At 37.0% G+C, this 5,999-nt stretch overlaps 1 non-coding gene across 1 annotated transcript; it reads right to left on the bottom strand.

Annotated features, from left to right (window-relative positions):
* Positions 1–3,615: 3,615 nt before the first annotated feature.
* LOC128287091 (small nucleolar RNA R71) lies at positions 3,616–3,722 on the bottom strand. Its single transcript, XR_008277791.1, has one exon. It is a non-coding gene; the product is annotated as a small nucleolar RNA R71 (small nucleolar RNA).
* Positions 3,723–5,999: the final 2,277 nt, after the last annotated feature.

Genomic DNA, 5,999 nt, shown 5'->3' with positions numbered 1-5,999 from the left:
CACACGGCCAGTCACACGCTCTAGCCCGTGTTCGAAACTGACTTGGCCACACAGCCTTGCACACGTCCGTGTGTGCATCCGTGTGGTCTACCCAGGCTCATTTTTAAATGGCCCTTGAGCAACACGGCTGAGACGCACGCCCTTGTCCCTGCTTGTGTGGGCAAAAATAGGCTATTTGCAAAGCCAAAATGCCACCCTTTAAGGGTCCTCCCTACAAGTATCAAAACCAATTCATTTCATACCAAATTTTCATCTAATTCTCAACCAAAACATTCATCATTCATAACACATATATTCATCCACCTATTTCATACTTCAAATTCATATCAAATCATATCATTTCATAAGCTACAACCATATCAAAACATATGTTTCATAACCACAATTCAATTAATTTAATCTAATTCCATAAATTTACCAATTCCTCAAATAAGCACATACCAAAATTTACCAAATTGACCAATTCACTTGGCCATTCAAGAGTGCATCAAAACATGCTATTTTTGAACACAAAACATATACCAAAATTCATTCATAATCACATCCATAACCAAGCCATATAACATAGTTAGATATACACATTACAAAACATATTCAAATACTTCTAGCCTATACATGCCATACTTTAATATATATACACTTTTGAAAGGTACCAAAATAGAGTTCGATAGTGTGGTGATGACCCTCGACGATCCCCGAGCTCCTAGCAGCTTCAATATCTATAAAATAGTTAAAAATACACACAAAGTAAGCTTTAAAAAGCTTAGTAAGCCATAGACAAATAAACTTAACACATAACATCAAACTAGATCAATTCATTCATATAACTCAAGACAAAATACATTCACATAGTCATATGTTTCTTATAGTTCATTTGATCATGATTCACATATATATATATATACACATCTTATCTCATTCTCATAGCAACTCATACTTATATCATATGTTCACAAAGGTACATGTACTTACCTTTCACTCTTAATCATAATGTACATTTCAAACGTACTTGAATTTGGATACACATTCTCATATTTATTCATTTCTCGGAATGCCCGTTGAATTGTTCCGAATCAATAAGGATACTCAGATAGCTCGGAATGCTCGTACAATGCCAACGTCCCAGACCTGGTCTTACATGTAATCAAATATAGATGCCACTGTCCTAGACAGGGTCTTACATGAAATCAAATACGATGTCGATGTCCCAGGTATGGTCTTACACATAAATCATAAATTGATGCCAACGTCCCAAATGTGGTCTTACACGAAAACACATATCGGATCCTTTGTCATGACATATGTATCCTAACTATTCCTATGGTTCGTACGGGGCTTTTTGGACGTCATTACATTATCGAAACTTTCTCGAATATCATATATTTGGCTCTCAAATCCATTAATCACAATTCAAATATTAAGTAAGCAATTAATAATTCAATTCAAAAACATTTATTTGTATATTGACTTACCTCATATGGATTCGAACGAACGAAATCGACTACTCGACGACTTTCGACTTTCCCATATCTAAATTTGTTTTTTTTTTTGTTCTTGATCTAAACATATTCAAATTTAACTCTTTTATTCAACAAATCATTCAATTCAATCCATAAACACATTGATAAACCGTAATTTATACATATTTTTTACCCCATGTTTAACGTATTTTATGGATGATTTCCTATTAGAATTGGTGAATTCGATGCTCCTAATGCTTTAATTTCATGTTTTATACTTAGTAAGCATAGGAGAGCGAAAGGAACGAAGAACGGGCCAAAACTGGAGAAAATAGGCTAAAGTAAAAAATCAACATGGCCTGGACCTCCTAACACGGGTAGACCACACGGTCGTGTCAATTTGGCAGGCTCGAGCACGGCCTGAAGTAGTCGCACATGGGCGTGTTACACAGGCATGTCCCTGCCGAGCCCAAGTTGAGTCCAAATCAGAAAAGGATAATTTTGAGGGCTCTTAGGCATTCCAAAGCCCATAAATACACCCTAGAGGAGGAAGAAAATGGGGACACAGAATAGGGAGTAAGGAATTACTCCAAGAAAGCCGATTGATCCATCACAGAAGCCGAATTCACCATCAAGACTGAAGATCTCTCCTAAATTTCCCCCTCAGAAGTTTTGGGTTTTCTTTATGTTTTGTATTCATTATTATTCTGAGATGTTTACCTTTTTAGTTATGAACTAAAACCCCCTATATACCTAAGGGGAATGAAACCTAAGACGAATCTTGTTATTATTTTCTCAATTGTATGATAAATATTTAACTTGCTCTTAATTATGTGTTCTTAATTCTTGTTTTGATATCCCAGGATACTGATTCAAGATAAGCTCTTATTCAGAGGAGGAATAGACCATGTCTAAGAGTACATTTGTTATAATTAAGCGTAGTTGATTGCGCGCCTAGACATAGGGTGACAAGATTTTGCCAGATTAAGGTGAAGCCTAATAAGAGGATCCATAGATCGAGTTAATGCAACCTTAGGGTGTTAATTAGAGAAAGGTCTCAATTATTCAATCTAGGGATTAGATGTTATTAGTCTTGAATACATATAATAACATAACTTAGGGATCTCTACGGAACAAGTTAAATGAATAAATCGTCCGATTCGGAGCTAGAATAACAAGTACAGTCTAGGTGGATTTTTCCTTAGGTATTGTCTTAATTCAATCGATTTTCCCAAAAGCAATTCCCCAATTCCATTCTTTGTGAATTCTTAGTTTAGATAATTAGTTACTTAAAACAAAAACCTCTTTATTCTTAGGCTAGATAATAAAAAGACAGTCATTACTAGTACTTTTAGTTCCTTTGGGTTTGACAATCCAGTCTCGCTAAAACTATACTACTGTTCGATAGGTACACTTGCCTACATCGCGATAATAGTTAGTTTCAAGAACGATTAATTATAAATATTTAAAACCTATCACGAAATCACGCAATCAAGTTTTTGGCGCCATTGCCGGGGAACTAAAATATTAGGAACACTTAATTTTTATTACTTTAGCCATTTATTTTTCTTGCAATCTAGTTTTATTTTTAATTTTATTATAATTTACTAATTTTCTTTTTCTTTCTTCTGATAGGTTTTTATAGTTTATGACTAGAAGAAACCTGTCAGGACCACTACTTTTTTATGAAGAAACCGATCCCACAATCTGTAGAAACCAAAGAGAAATAAGGCGAAGCCTAAGTTACACAGAGAACGAACAAGAAGACGATACTCAACCCCCAACCGAAGATACCGCTAAAAACCAAGACAATCAGCTACCTCCTGCAATTGCGATGAATCAAAATCCTGCTCCACGCACTATGTATGATTATGCTAAACCTTCTTTAACAAGAACTAAATCGAGCATAGTTAGACCTGCTGTAGCTGCAAATACTTTTGAACTAAAACCTAACACTATTCAAATGATACAACAGTTTGTTCAGTTTGATGGTTTGCAGGATGAAGATCCCAATGCTCACTTAGCAAACTTTTTGGAACTATGCGATACATTTAAAATTAATGGCGTTTCTGACGATGTCATCCGTATTCGGTTATTCCCTTTCTCATTGAGGAACAAAGCTAAACAGTGGTTGAACTCATTACCACGAGGGTCAATTACTACTTAGGATATCTCTTCTTTTGTGCAGATGGATTTAGAAACACTCTACGATGCATGAGAGAGATACAAGGACCTTTTGAGAAGGTACCCTCACCATGGGTTACCACTTTGGCTTCAGGTTCAAACATTCCATAATGGCCTGAATCCTTCAACTCGGCAAATGGTTGACGCAACTCCTGGCAGAACCATCAATAATAAAATACCTGAAGATACTTATGAGTTCACAGAGGAGATGTCATTGAATAACTATCAATGGCAAGTCATGAGGACAAAGCCAACGAAAATAGCCGGTGTTTATAACGTTGATTCGGTCACCATGCTCTCAAATCAAGTAGAACTCTTGAATAAAAAGATTGATGGTTTTCTTAGTTCTTCACAAGTTCACCCAGTAATGCAGTACGAAGCAAGTTGAGGTGGAACAAGTTATTCGGAATACCAACCTTATGGCCACAACATCGATAACGAGCAATTAAATTAAATGGGTAATAATTCTCGACCTCAAAATAATCCATATAGTAACACTTACAATACAGGTTAGAGGAACCACCCCAATTTCTCATGGGGCAGTCAAGGAAATCAAAGACCACAACCACCTCCAGGCTACCAACAGGAAAAGAAGCTGAACCTTGAAGAGATGCTCACAAAGTTTATCTCAGTGTCAGAAACCTATTTCCAGAACACCGAGACAACACTTAAAAATTAACAAGCGTCGATCCAAGGGCTCAAAACTCAGATAGGCCAGCTTTCCAAACTAATCTCCGAATGACCACAAGGGAGCTTGCCAAGTAATACTGAACTTAACCCAAGAGAACAGCTCAACGCGATTAATGTTTAAGATAAAGAAGGATTTGTTAAGCCTGAGTCAGAATCGAGGCAAGAAACTGTGGTAAGCAAAGGTCAAGGTGAGGTAGATTACAATAAAAACAAATTGGTGAATGTCGAATATAAACCTCGTGTGCCATACCCTAACGCGACAAGGAAAAATCACTTAGATGAACAATTTGGTAAATTCCTTAAACTCTTAAAAAATTACATATTAACTTACCATTTATTGAAGCTCTATCACAGATGCCAAACCCAATGAAATTTTTAAAGGAACTTTTAAAAAATAAGTGGAAGATGGATGAGGCATCGCATGTGGAGCTAAACGCAGTTTGCTCAGCTATTCTCTAGAATAAACTACCCAACAAACTTAAAGATCCAGGGAGTTTTATAATTCCTTGCTTAATTGGTAGTTTAGATGTTAATAAAGCATTAGCTGATTTGGGGGCTAGTATTAACGTCATGCCTTACAAAATGTTCAAACAATTAAGTCTCGGGAAACCCAAACAGACTAGGATGAGCATTCAATTAGCAAATAAAACTATAAGATTTCCTAGGGGTATTATTGAAGATGTGCTAGTTAAAATCGATAAATTTATATTTCCCGTTGACTTCATTGTTCTAGACATAGAGAAGGATAGCAACACTCCTTTAATTCTAGGAAGGCCCTTTTTAGCAACTGCTAAAACAATTATTGATGTTGGCACAGGTGAACTCACACTCCGTGTGGGAGACGAAACAATCACTCTTTAAGTTCGCAATTTTAGCAACACATCAGAAATTGAAGGTGATCGTCTAAACCATTCTACTAAAACTAACAATATGGTGCAACCTTCTTTGCCGGAAATGAGTCTGAAGGAAGTACATGAGCCATTCTCAAGCAATAGTAGAGACCTATTCATGAAGATCGAAGGCTACAAATCGAGGAGCTAGATAAATGGCGGACCTATAAACCGAGAACACTCGACAAATCGAATCTACAACAGAACGAGCTCAATACCTTTCCAAATCAACTTAAGGTTAGAGATAGAGTCTTATTAGATGCCGCAGATCCCCACATTGTTGCTACCACACCGAATGAAGAAATACCTCTTACGGTACTCAGCATTTTCCCATTTGGTACGGTCGAGGTGAGTTGTCCCAATTTTGGCACTTTTAATGTAAACAACACCCATTTAAAACTTATTTTGATGAGATTAATAGCAGGAGTGAAGAGTATAACTCCTCAAACCACCATGATCATTCAACGGAGAGGTAAGTTGAGCTTAGACTATAAATAAGTGCTTCTCGGGAGGCAACCTGAGCACTAACTGTATTAACTTATTTAAAATTTAGTCTTCAACATCTAACTTACTAACAGAACGCTTGAATACAGGTTTTCCATAGGGACACGGCCAAGAGCACGGGCATGCTTAGGGCCGTGTGAAAACAGCACAACAAATTTTCCCAAACACAGGCTATGATAAAATGCCACGGCCATACGACATGGCCGTGGTCAAACATGCCAAAACAACACGGGGGTGAGACACGCCCGTATAGAAGAACCGTGGGTGAACC

This window comes from Gossypium arboreum, chromosome 13 (assembly GCF_025698485.1).
Source record: "Gossypium arboreum isolate Shixiya-1 chromosome 13, ASM2569848v2, whole genome shotgun sequence".
Lineage (NCBI taxonomy): Eukaryota > Viridiplantae > Streptophyta > Magnoliopsida > Malvales > Malvaceae > Gossypium > Gossypium arboreum.
This window is presented reverse-complemented; position numbering and strand designations above follow the sequence as displayed.